The sequence below is a fragment of the Gracilinanus agilis genome, chromosome 1, assembly GCF_016433145.1.
Source record: "Gracilinanus agilis isolate LMUSP501 chromosome 1, AgileGrace, whole genome shotgun sequence".
Lineage (NCBI taxonomy): Eukaryota > Metazoa > Chordata > Mammalia > Didelphimorphia > Didelphidae > Gracilinanus > Gracilinanus agilis.
In genome coordinates, this window is record NC_058130.1 from 244048696 (window position 1) to 244062854 (window position 14159).

The 14159-nt window shown below is 35.1% G+C and overlaps 1 pseudogene; it reads left to right on the forward strand.

Moving 5' to 3' along the window:
• Positions 1–482: 482 nt before the first annotated feature.
• On the forward strand, positions 483–1191 carry LOC123231243 (annotated as a pseudogene).
• The last annotated feature ends 12968 nt before the right edge of the window (positions 1192–14159 follow it).

Below are 14159 nucleotides of genomic sequence, written 5' to 3' on the forward strand. Positions count from 1 at the left end.
TTTCCAAATAGCAACATATAAATATGTAATAGCAACATAAAATATAATAAATGTTTAACTTTCCTTGAGGCTGATAGAGAAAATGGATGTTATAAGCTAGTTTTTTTTTTTTATTTCTAGTGGCATATTACTTATATTTCTTTTTTCTTATTTTATTTCTTTATATTTTGATTACAGATAATTTTACTCTTTTAGTAGTATTAGAAATTAATATGGGTAGGGGCAGCTGGGTAGCTCAGTGCATTGAGAAACAGGCCTAGAGACGGAAGGTTCAAATCTGACCTCAGACACTTCCCAGCTGTGTGACCATGGGCAAGTCACTTGACCACCATTGCCTACCCTTACCACTCTTCTGCCTTGGAGCCAATACACAGTATTGACTCCAGGACGGAAGGTAAGGGTTTAAAAAAAAGAAATTAATATGTGTGAGAGCAGTTGCACTGACCTTAGTGCACTATTTCTCTGCTCTCTCCAGATTCAGTATGAGCTGTTTTAACCTGCCCATGGTGCTACCCGGCTACCCAGCAAAGTCTAGGGGGAGATCCAGATGATCCTGGGGCCTATGTTCTCCAGGAAAAACACAGAGCTCATGAGTAGAGTCCAACAATTCTAGATTCTAGATTGCCCAATATAAGTACCTTGTATTTAAGTATGCCAAAGATACTCGATACAGCAAAAGTTTCTCCACACATGACCCGAACACTATGGAAGCACTGCTAGACTGCTTTCTTCGGGATGTGGTACAGAATTCCCTGGCTGTGACTGTCATTGGCATTGATTAAGGACAGTTTTTCCCAGATATTGTGTAATTCAGTGAGACCGTGGAAAATACTGAGAAGACAGTAATTGTAGCGGCACTGAATGGGACTTTTCAGAGAAAGGCATTTGGGAATATCGTGACCTTGGTGCCACTGGCAGACAGTGTGATGAAACTAACTGCAGTGTCCATATAGTGCTTCCAGGAAGCTGCTCATAACAAGACTGGGTATTGAGAAAGAGGCTGAAGTAATTAGTGGTTCTGACAAATATCACTCTGTATGTCAACTCTGCTATTTCAAGAATGTCTCAGGACAATCTACTGGGCTGGAGAACAAAGAGAACTGACCCAAGAGTGGGAAGCCAGGAGATACCACAAGCTGATGGAAACTCTTTGCTTCTCAACAGATTCTACAATGTAGTTCAAGCAACTGAGGCAATAGGATTGTTTTTGGGACTGGCTTTGACCTAGGGAGATAAATTCAAGCATTCTGTATGTGTATGTGTGTGTGCATGCATGTGTATGCGTGTGTGTGTGTAAAAGTAATTATTTTTGACCTTGTTATTATTTCACCCATATTCCTCAGAAAAAGACCTCAGGAATCAGGGAATGGGAAAGAACAGTTCTTTTATCTTGCAAAAAATCTTTTTAACCCAAGAAAACTTGATTCCGCCCTTCCCATTCTTATCAGTCTATCTACACTGCCACTACAATTTCTGCTCAGTCTACAAGAATTAACAGTAAAATCGCTCACCTTCCTTTTAAAAAAATGGAAAAGAAATTAATATGCAAGGTTATGGTTTTCCCAGTATAATAACATTTCAAAATTGCTTTGACATTTGAGCATTTTGAAATTTATTGAATTTCCAAATGAGATGAAAAGAGATGATTAAATATCTATATATTTCCTCACTCTACTAAATGGAATTAATTGAATGTTCAGTGTGAAAGAAGTAACTAGACCACCTCACACGTAGCAGATTGGCCAATATGGCAGCAAAAGAAAGTGATAAATGCTGGAGGTGATGTGGCAATATTGGGATACTAATACACTGCTGGTGGAATTGTGAATTGGTCCAACTATTCTGATGGGCAATTTTGAACTATGCACTAAGGATCTTAAATGAATGCCCACCCTTTGATCCAGCAATACCACTGCTGGGTTTGTATCCCAAAGAGATAATAAGGAAAAAGACTTCTACAGGAATTTTCATAGCTGTACTTTTTGTGGTGGCAAAACAGTGGAAAATGAAGGGATGTCCATCAATTGGGGAATAGCTGAACAAATTGTGTTATATGTTGGTGATGACTATTGTGCTGAAAGGAATAAAGAAATGGAGGAATTCCATGTGAACTGGAATGACCTCCAGAAACTGATGCAGAGTGAAAGGAGCAGAACCAGGACAACATTGTACACAGAGGTTGATACATTATGGCACAATTGAATGTAATGGACTTTTCTAAGAGTAGCAATGCAATGACCCAGGACAAGCCAGAGGAACTTATGTGAAAGAATGCTCTCCACATCTATGGAGAAATAACTGTGGAACAAGAAATGCATTAGGGAGAAAGCTCTCTACTTCCTGGTTAAGATGGTGGCAGAATAAAATTCAGCTTGCATAACCTCTACTAACCGAAACATATAGGACTCCTCAAGAAGACAAAAAAACAAATCCAGAGGAGTGAAGGGACCCCACAACAGGGCGCAGCATTGGAGGTACAAGGAAATGGGACATTTCCATGCTATAAAGGGGTGAAACAGCTCTCACTAAAGCGTGAGCTGAGCAACTCCCTCCCTCACCCCACACCATCTACAGTGTCAAAGACAGCACACAAGAGTTAGAGCAAGTTTGGGGCATGCATTAAGTCCTAGGCAGCTACCTGGGGTCACCAGGGCCTGCTCTTTATAGCATCAAGACTTAAGACCACAAGAGTCTAAAGAACAAGAGTACTTTGAACACAGACCCTGAGCACAGGCACCAGTGCAGGTGCAGATGCAAGCCCAGACATGAATCCTGAGAGCAGGCAAGGACTCGGATCTTCAGCACAGGCAAGGACCTTGAGTGAGGACCCAGTGCAGAGTGGTGCACAACTGTGGAAGCAGCACCCTGAGACTGTAAATGGAGCCTCAGGCAGAGGAACAGGCAAGGGGACAACCAGGAGCCTTGACCTTGAGAACAACTAGACCTGAGACCTCAGGAGCCTAAAGAGCTCAGAAAGACCCAGAATGTTAGGATAAACCTAAAAGGGCGCAAGGCTAAACATGACAAGCCAGAGACAAGAACCCCCAAAGAGAAAGATCATCAAGAAGAAATCTGTAACACTCGAAAACTTTTACACAGATAAAATCCAGACAAAAGAGCAAACAACAGAGGAGAACAAACAAGTAATCATATCCAAACCTTCCCAAAATAATGAAAACTGGCCACAAGCTATTGAAGAGTTAAAATCTGAGATGACGAGAAAAATGGAAGAGATTTGGTGAGAGAAGTGGGAAATAGCTCAAAAGGAAATGAACATGTTAGAAGACAGAAACTCCCTATTGGAGAAAGATGCCCCAAAATCAAATGAAATGGTAAGCAAATTTGAAACAAAAATCTGGCAAGAAAATGCACTTTAAAAGGCAGAATTTTGCAATTGGAAAGTGAGGCTCAGATATCAAATGAATTGATAAGCAAATTGAACACCAGAATTGACAAGCCTAAAGGTTAGAATTGAGCAATTAGAAGCTAATGATCTCTCAAGACAGCAAGAACAAATAAAACAAAGTCAAAAGACTAATAAAATAGAAGGAAACATAAAATATCTCAATGAGAAAGTGACAGATCAAGAAAACCAGTCTAGAAGAGACAATCTGAGAATCATTGGTCTTCCTGAAAAAGCAGAAATTAATAGCAATTTGGACTCCATACTAAAAGAAATTATTCGGCCAAATTGCCCTGAAGTTCTACAAGAAGAGAGCAATATAAACATTGAAAGGATCCACAGATCACCCTCTACACTAGACCCAGAAAAGACAACTCCCAGGAATATAATAGCCAAATTCAAGAGCTTCCAAATTAAAGAAAAAATCTCACAAGAATCCAGAAAGAAACAATTCAGATATCAAGGAGCACTAATCAGGATCACACAGGATCTGGCAGGCTCCACTCTAAAAGAACACGAGGCTTAGAATATGATATTCAGAAAGGCAAGAGAACTGTGTCTTCAACCACGGATCAACTACCCATCAAAACTGATTATATACTTACAGGGGAAAATATGGGCATTCAAAAAGAAAGAAGATTTCCAAATATTTACACAGAAAAGATCAGGACTAAATGGAAAGTTTGCTATCCAACCACAAAAATCAAGAGAAACATGAAAAGGTAAATAAGAAACAAAGGGGAAAGAAATAAAACTCATATTTTTTTTTAAATTTGCCTTTCTAAGGGCCTCAGTAAGATCTAATTATCTGTATTCCTATGTGGAGAAATGCTATGTATAATTCTCTGTAGTGAACTCTATTCACTATTACAGTATTCACTATTATAGTAATCAGAAGAATAATTCATAGGGAGAGGACGGAATACTAAATGGTCTAAGATGACATGGCGCTGTGCGAAAGAAGGGGGTGAATAGTAGGGGACACCAAAAAAAAAACTTGAATGAATAAGCAAAATAGGATATTCTATTACACACAAAGAGGGCATGGGAAGGGGAGGGGACAAATACTATTATAAAAAGGAGAGGAAGAGAGCATTAAGAAGTAATATTTAAACCTTAAGCTCAGTGTAATTAACCTTGATTGGGGAGAGTAGCTATAGTATCCATTGGGATATAAAACTCTATCTAACCCTACTAAGAAAGTCAGAAGGGATAAACCAAAGGGAGCAGGGAAGTGGGGAGGTCAAAAAAGGGAGGGGAGAAGAAAGGGGAGGAAATTCATTAGGCCTTTAAAAATAAAAAGAGAGAAATAAAAATGGATGGGATAGAAAGAGAAGTTAGTCAAGGGAGGGGATAAGGGTTATGAGCTTAAAACAAACCACTGGTTTAAAAGGAAATAGTGTAAGAAGAAGGAGTAGAACTAGGGAAGGATACAAATATGTCAGTGAATGCAAAACTGATAATTATAACTCTGAATGTGAATGGGATGAACTCGCTCATAAAATGGAAGCAAATAGCAGAGTGGATTAGAAACCAAAATCCTATCATATGTTGTCTACAAGAAACATATATGAGGAGAGTAGACATACACAAGTTTAAGGATAAGCGATTGAGCAAAACCTTTTGGGTGTCAAATGAGAAAAAGAAGGCAGGAGTGGCAATTATGATTTCTGACAAAGCCAAAGTAAAAATAGATATGATTAAAAAAGATAGGGAAGGTCATTACATCCTAATTAAAGGCAGTATAGACAATGAAGAAATAATAAAGCTCAATATGTATGCACCAAGTGGCATAGCATCCAAATTCATAAAGGAGAAACTGGCAGAGCTCAAGAAGGAAATAGATAGTAAAACCATAATAGTCAGAGATCTAAATATTCTTCTTTCAGATCTAGATAAATCAAACCAAAAAATAAATAATAAAGAGTTAAGAGAGGTGAATGAAGTCCTAGAGAAAATAGATTTAATTGATATGTGGAGAAAAATAAATAGGGACAAAAAGGAATACACCTTCTTTTCAGCTACACATGGTACATTCCAAATGATTGACCATGTAAAAGGGCATAGAAACATTGCAAAGAAATGCAAAAGAGCAGAAATAATGAATGTAACTTTCTCAGATCATAATGCAATAAAAATAATAATTAGTAAGTGCAACTGGACAGGCAAATCAAAAAGTAATTGGAAATTAAATAATATGATTCTCCAAAACCAGCTAGTCAAAGTAGAAATCATAGAAACAATCACCAATTTCATTGAAGAGAATAACAACGAAGAGACATCCTACCAAACTCTGTGAGATGCAGCCAAGGCAGTACTCAGGGGGAAATTTATATCCATGAGTGCATATATTAACAAATTAGGGAGGGCAGAGATTAATGAATTGGGCATGCAACTTAAAAAACTAGAAAGCGAACAAATTAAAAATCCCCAGATGAAAACTAAATTAGAAATACTAAAATCAAGGGAGAAATTAATAGAATCAAAAGTAAAAGAACTATTGAATTAATAAATAAGACTAGAATCTGGTATTTAAAAAAAACAGATAAAATAGACAAAGTACTGGTCAATCTAATTAAAAAAAGGAAAGAAGAAAACCAAATTGACAGTATCAAAGATGAAAAGGGAGACCTCACTTCTAATGAAGGGGAAATTAAGGCAATCATGAAAAATTATTTTGCCCAATTAAATGCCAATAAATCTAACAATCTATATTTACAAAAATATAAATTGCCTAGATTAACAGCAGAAGAAATAGAATACCTGAATAATCCCATATCAGAAAAAGAAATTGAACAATCCATCAAAGAACTCCCTAAGAAAAAATCAACAGGGCCTGATGGCTTCACAAGTGAATTCTATCAGACATTCAAAGAGCAACTAATCCCAATACTATACAAAATATTGATATAATAAGCAAAGGAGTCCTACCAAACTCCTTTTATGACACAAATATGGTACTGATTCCAAAGCCAGGTAAATCAAAAACAGAGAAAGAAAACTATAGACCAATCTCCCTAATGAACATAGATGCAAAAAACTTAAATAGAATATTAGCAAAGAGATCTCAGCAAGTAATCAAGAGGATCATCCACCATGATCAGGTGGGATTTATACCAAGAATGCAAGGATGGTTCAACATTAGGAAAACCATCCACATAATTGACCATATCAATAATCTAACAAACAAAAATCACATGATTATCTCAATAGATGCTGAAAAAACCTTTGACAAAATATAGCATCCAGCCCTATCAAAAACATTGAAAAGTATATGAATAGAAGGAATTTTCCTAAAAATAATAAACAGTGTATATCTAAAACCATCAACAAGCATCATATGCAATGGGGATAAATTAGAAGCCTTCCCAATAAGATCAGGAATGAAAGAAGGATGCCCATTATCACCTATATTATTTAACATTGTACTAGAAACATTAGCAGTGGCAATTAGAGAAGAAAAAGAAATTGAAGGTATCAAAATAGGCAATGAGGAGACTAAGCTATGACTCTTTGCAGATGATATGATGGTGTACTTAAAAAACCCTAGAGAATCAACTAAGAAGCTTGGTACGAATAATCAACAACTTTAGCAAAGTTGCAGGATACAAAATAAATGCAGATACATCATCAGCATTTCTATATATTTCCAACACTTCAGAGCAGCAAGAGGTAAAAAGAGAAACACCATTTAAAATCACCCTAGACAATGTAAAATACTTAGGAATCTATCTACCAAAACAAACAGAGGAATTATATGAAAACAACTACAAAACACTTTCAAAACAATTAAAACTAGATCTAAACAATTAGAAAAATATTGATTGCTCATGGGTAAGACGAGCTAACATAATAAAAATGACCATTCTACCCAAATTAATTTATCTATTTAGCATCATACCTATCAAACTACCAAAAATCTTTTTTACTGTATTAGGAAAAACTATAACAAAGTTCATTTGGAATAACAAAAGATCAAGAATATCAAGGGAAATAATGAAAGAAATGTGAAGGAAGGGGGCCTAGCACTACCAGATATTAAATTGTACTATAAAGCAGAGGTTCAAAATGGTATGCTACTGGCTAAGAGACAGAAGGGAGGATCAGTGGAATAGACTTGGGGTAAGTGATGTCAGCAAGACAGTGTATGATAAGCCTAAAGAGCCCAACTTTTGGAACAAAAATCCACTATTTTACAAAAACTGCTGGGAAATTTGGAAAACAATATGGGAGAGAATAGGTTTAGATTAACATCTCACACCCTATGCCAAGATAAATTCAGAATGGGTGAATGACTTGAATATAAAGAGGGAAACTATAAATAAGTTAAGTCAACATAGAGTAGTTTACTTATCAGACCTTTGGGAAAGGAAAAATTTTAAAACCAAGCAAGAGTTAGAGAAAATTACAAAATGTAAAATAAATGATTTTGATTATTCCAAACTAAAAACTTTTGTACAAACTAAAACAATGTAGCCAAAATCAGAAGCAAAACAAGAAATTGGGAAAAGATCTTTATGGCAAAAAACTCTGACAGAGGTCTAATTACTCAAATATACAAGGAGTTAAATCAATTGTATAACAAATCAAGCCATTTCCCAATTGAAAATGGGCAAGAGACATGAATAGTCAATTTTCAGGTAAAGAAATCAAAAGTTTCCATAAGCACATGAGAAAGTGTTCTAAATCTCTAATAATTAGAGAAATGCCAATCAAAACAACTCTGAGGTATCACCTCACACCTAGCAGATTGGCTAAAATGAAAGAAGGGGAAGAGTAATGAATGCTGGAGGGGATGTGCAAAATTGGGACATTAATGCATTGCTGGTGGAATTGTGAACTGATCCAACCATTCTGGCTGGCAATTTGGAACTATGCTCAAAGGGCTATAAAAGAATGCCTGCCCTTTGATCCAGCCATGCCATTGTTGGTTTTTTACCCCAAAGAGACCATAGATAAACAGACTTGTATGAAAATATTTATAGGTGATCTTTTTGTGGTGGCAAAAAACTGGAAAAAAAAGGCTATGTCCTTCAATTGGGAATGGCTGAACAAATTGTGGTATATGCTGGTGATGGAATACTATTGTGCTCAAAGGAATAATAAACTGAAGGAATTCCATGTGAATGCAATGCAATGATACAGGACAGTTATGAGGAACTTATGGACAGTTATGAGGAATTTATGGTAAAGAACACTACCCACATTCAGAGGAAGAACTGCAGGAGAGGAAACAGAAGAAAAACAACTGCTTGAATGCCTGGGTTGAGGTGAACATGAATGGTGATGTAGACTTGAAACTACCACACCAATGCAACTAACAACAATTTGGGAATAGGTCTTGATCAATGGCACATATTGAAACCAGTGGAAATGTGCATTGGCCATGGGTGGAGGGAGTGAGGGGAGTGAAGGGGAAAGTAGGAGCATGAATCATGTAACCATGTTAAAAATGAATATTAATAAATGTTTTAAAAAAAGAAATTACACTAAATTAAAAAAAACACTAGAAAAAATTTCCAGGGAAATATTATTTAGGAATATATTCTACATCTTGTGTTTATGAAGTTGAATATTCAAACGTAAATGTAGAATTTTATTTATCCTTTATAAATTCAGCTTACTCAACTCATCCTGTTCTAGCTTGCTGAGGTTAATGCACAGATAAAAAGTCAGTCAATCAATCAACAAAAAAAAATTGCTAATCACACATATGTCCAGTAAAGTTGGCAGAGTAAACAGGACAAAAATAACTCAGTTTGCCTACAATTACTCCAGCAAAATAAAATTTAAAAATATACAGCACTCAACTGAATACTGATGAAGAAATACAAGGAGAAACTACATAAGGACCTTCATCCAACCAGCTCTGTAGAAAGGGATAATAGGAAACTTATGTGATGTTAGAAAAGTTTCAGGAGAATAAAAATTGGGATAAATGCATGGCTATGTAATCTTTCAACACAGATCAAACATGCTCTATAGAGATTTAGAGCATATAGCGCTATGTTTTAGAGAATAAGAAGAATATAGTACTCTGACAAGGAATTCCCCACCCAGTAAAATACTTATAGCACTCTGGCTCCATACATTGGAAATGGAACTATTAAAACTTGGGCTACGAAAGCCATCCATCCAGTATATCCTAAGGACTATGAAAATAATTCAACTATTATATTAAGAATCTCAGATTTGAAAACAGTAATTTTTCCACAATTAATACAATGAGAAAAAATTAAGAATTTTAAGAAAAATTATAAAAGAATAATGAAAATAAAATTAGAACTCTATTGAAAATAATTAGGAGAATAAGCATATTAAATTCCTCATTTAATAAGTGAATAAATTAATGTTTAGATAAAATATTGACTTATGCACAGTTACAATTTGGTATTACATGAGAATTCACACTCAATTTCGATCAATGCATTATTATTTTTTTTTTTACCCTTGTACTTCGGTGTATTGCCTCATATGTGGAAGATTGGTAAGGGTGGGCAATGGGGGTCAAGTGACTTGCCCAGGATCACACAGTCAATGCATTATTAAACAAAAGTGCCTAAATTAATAAACTCTTCTATACAGATCACACTAGTAGGACTTTGTATTTCATAGGCAAAATTCTCAGATATTCATGCTATTATCTCATATAATATGGGATTTTCTGCTTTAGCAATTCTGGAAAACACATTTTCCAACATTATTATGTTGTCAGAATTAATGATGTTATACCATGCACAAACTTTTCATCTAACTATAGTTTTTAATGCTTTCTTTGAGTGTTCTAAGCCAACAGAGCCACACTTTCTGAGAAAAGGGAAATGTTCTTTTTATCCTCAAGCTTGTTCTTAACATTTTACAAACAAAAACTCAAAGGACTACTTTCTTCTAAATAAGACTTAAGAGATAGAGAGAAAAGTACTGTATTGTACCTAGTGATTATTTACTCTAAGTACAATTATTTAAATTGAATTTGTTAATGTCACTAATTCTGATCTATATTAATTTTTAAAAGGAAAAAAATATGATCAATACAATTCCTGCTTATAAAAAGCATCTCCCTTAAAAGCACCATTCTTGTTGTCAGGATCACAATACAATGGCATTACTGATATTTTTTGTCAGCATATATAAATGGAAGTACCAAATTTCAAGGTGTTTAAGGAATTAGGAAAAAAGATGCCTTGTATTCGTGACTTCTTTATAGGACCCAACTATAGTAAGCTCAGTTATTTTCTAAGGAAATCTTAGACTGCTATTGAATGAGAGAAAATTAATAAGGAAAATCCAGGAACAGTGATGCATTGAATTGGTGTGTTCACAAACCATTCCTATGATACTATGCCAATGTCCCATCTGTCTATGTTTAATTTGTTTCTATTGTTGCCTTCCTTTTCTATTTATATTATATTGATTTTTAATATATCCTACCTCACTGGATCCCAATGAGTGGTGTTTATATTTAAATTTTTAACTTAGATTTTGCAATTACCTGTTAATCCCATTCATAAAATAGAATGAAAAAGCTATGAGTATTCATTGTTGACTAATTATGTAACATTGATTTTACTTGATATTAAAAACATCATACTAATAATACTAACAATAGCTCTCACTTAAAGAATAACTTTTGTTTTCCAACACTTTTTTACAGTATTTTTGCTTGGCAGATATTAGAAGCAATATTATCTCTAATTTGTAGATGGGGAAATTGAAACCAATATTTACTGGCTCACAGTATCACTGCTACTAACTCAGATTGATGACTTGAATCTAGGTCATTTAACTCAAAGTATACTGCTTTTTATACTTCAGTATGTCTTCTACTTTCACAATTATTATGTATATAAATTATTAAATTTTCCATAGCACAAACACAACAAAAGTGAAATTTTCCTTACTCTCAAGCAGCCAGAACTAGGAACAATAGTAGTAAGGTACAAAGTTTTATTTTGGCTTGGTGTATGGGAAAACAAACAATCAAATAAGCAAATGTTTTATTCCTAATAGCTAGAACTCTATGAAATGGAATGGCTTGCATGATGAGTTAGTAGATTCTCTCTCTGGAAGTCTATAAAAAAAGGTTGACATGGCAATGCTATAAAGCACTTTTTTGAAATGTGGCTTGGATTAAGTAGTCTTCAAGACCCCTTTTAGCTCAGATTATTTGATTTCTAAATGAAGAAGTGAATGACAAAGAATTAATAAAGGATGGAAAAATATTTTTTCTCAAGTGACTTGAAATATCTTAAATTTAGACCTGCAATTCTCTTTTAGGAAGCTCAGGTCACTCTGGCCTGTCTGATGACAGTGCTTATATTTAAAATTCTCCAACAATAAAACACAAAAGATAGCATTAAAGAGAAAATCTTTGTTCATGGATTGAGTTTTTATATGAATGAACAGCCATTGTAATAGGTCTTTTCAAAGTAAATGCAGACTGCTACAATTATTGTTGCAAAAGAGAAGGAGATTCAAAGATTCAGAAGTTTTGGCTTCATCTCTTTGAGAACATTGATGATGTTAAAGAAGGGATGATGATCTTGAATGGAAAGTGTTGATAGTGTGTAGATAAAGATGACCAGTGAGGCAAAGCATCAGAAAAATGGTCCCATACCTAAGTAATTCATTCAGTGTCAGAGGCTTCTCCTGTGGAGGCTGTAGTCAGGGTCATAGTTTACCTTAGAGAGTGTGTTAATTAGATTAAGTCTACATTGCACATCTTTAGATTTAATCACCAAAGGTAAGAGTACTTCTAATTCTGGGAGGTCTGTAAACCACATGTGTTAGAGTGGGTGACGAATCAGAATCAACTGACTGCTGCCTAGGCAGTACTATGAGAAGTGTCTATTGTTATTGGACACACAAATTAGGAGGGAGGCACAGGAAGTGATGCATAAATGACACCTTTAAAAGGAGAAGGTCCTCAGTCAGCTGGGAGCTCTGGTGAAGAGGGCAGCTGATGAAGGAACTCTTCTGGTCCATGGAGGAGTGCTGGCTAGAATGTTGAGACCTTGGTGAGACTGCTTTCAATATCTTCTTTAGAAGTCCATGTGGTGAGTTTAAAGACTGAATCTTCCTGAACTTCTCTTAACGAACTTCCTTTTAATAGACTCTGTGGATGAAGCTTTGCTTCATTCACCTCCGGGCCTCTGGCTCTCTGACTCTTGGCTGAGGGTTAACTAGATATACCTGGATTAATTAGAGGGTCGTAGTAATTTACCTACTGTAAAATTTTTATTGCATACTAGAAATTACCCAGAAATTTATTAGCAAACTTTATGTAAAAGAGGTTCCTGAAAATGTGTGTGTATTTATGTATGTACATTGTATTTTAATGTAAAGTATGCATATTGCATTAATATTATGTTTGATGTCATGAAGAAACACTTATAAACAATTTTTGACTTTATAAATCCTATTAAAAGGTTATCTGAAATAAAAAGAAATTATACTTTCAAAGCATTAAATCAAAATTATATTCATATGAAAAAATCAGCATACAATTCTGTGTCCTCTTTTTTTTTGCTATATAAATATATTTTTGTTTGTGGTTTTTTTGTTTTTCTTGATGTCTCAGTCTCAGCCAGATTTAATTTTGCAATGTAGTGGCTAGAGTAGCAAGAAAGAAAGTATAGGTGACTTCTCCCTTGTGGCTCCCACGGCATGAAAAGTGAGATGGCTGCAAAGGATAAGCATATGTGGTACAAATACATAGAGAAATTATGTTTCGACTCCTTTGAAGTCACAGATTCCTTTCAGAACCAGAATACCTGAAGAGAGGCTATGTTTGAGGTTATTCTGACCTGCTATTAGCAGGGAGTATGCCACTCTGAATGAGGCTCTCCTCACCAGGTAAACTCTCCATGCAGCTTTGCAGACTTTTAAGATTTTCAGAAGAAAATTTGAAAGCCATTTCAACTTTTAGATGTTTTGAGAGACTCTACTAATTATAAAAATGATTCCAACGTGGTAATTTAACATTTCTTGAAGCCCTTTCCATACACCAGTCTTAGCAGGTCTTATTTTACTACTGCATATTTGTAGGCAGAGATCAGTAGTTCATGTTGCTTCATTTCCTCTTTTTTTTTTTACTTCCTATATATATGTGTGCAATCAAATATTATTTAACAGGATCTGTGTCTTTCTCCTCCACTCTTTCAGCTCACATATTTTAATTGTAATGTTTCCAATATATCCAAAATACAAATAGCATATGAAAAGTGTCAGTCATTGCGTTGAATTTATAAATAAGTCTGGTCACAGTCAAATAATTTCACACATTGCCCAGAATAAACGTCAATTTAAAATGTGAAGCTTATAAATAAAATGAAAACTGTTACCCGTGGAATCTAAAAACAGTTATTATGTCAGAGCTAATCTCTGTGCTGGCTCATGTTCTTCCCACACACTCCTTTGAATGTGTACCCCAAAATGCCAGGGGTTACTGAATAATAAACCTTCTTACTATGCTAACTCATTTGCAGATTTGAATGGGGAAAACACCACCAACTACTTGAATGGGATTTAACGGTGTGGAAAAGAAGGTAATTGTATATTTTAAAATGTGTGTCAAAATAACATGAAAGGATATATTTTCATGTGAAAATAACCAAGGCTGCCCTGAAGTCCTATCTAGGAGTGCCCTGAAGCTACATGCATAAAAAGAATTCCTAAAGCCTGTGCCCTTATACCTCTATACACACTATAATCCAGCCATCCAATTTATTTAGGAATGATGAAGGGGGAGGAGAGA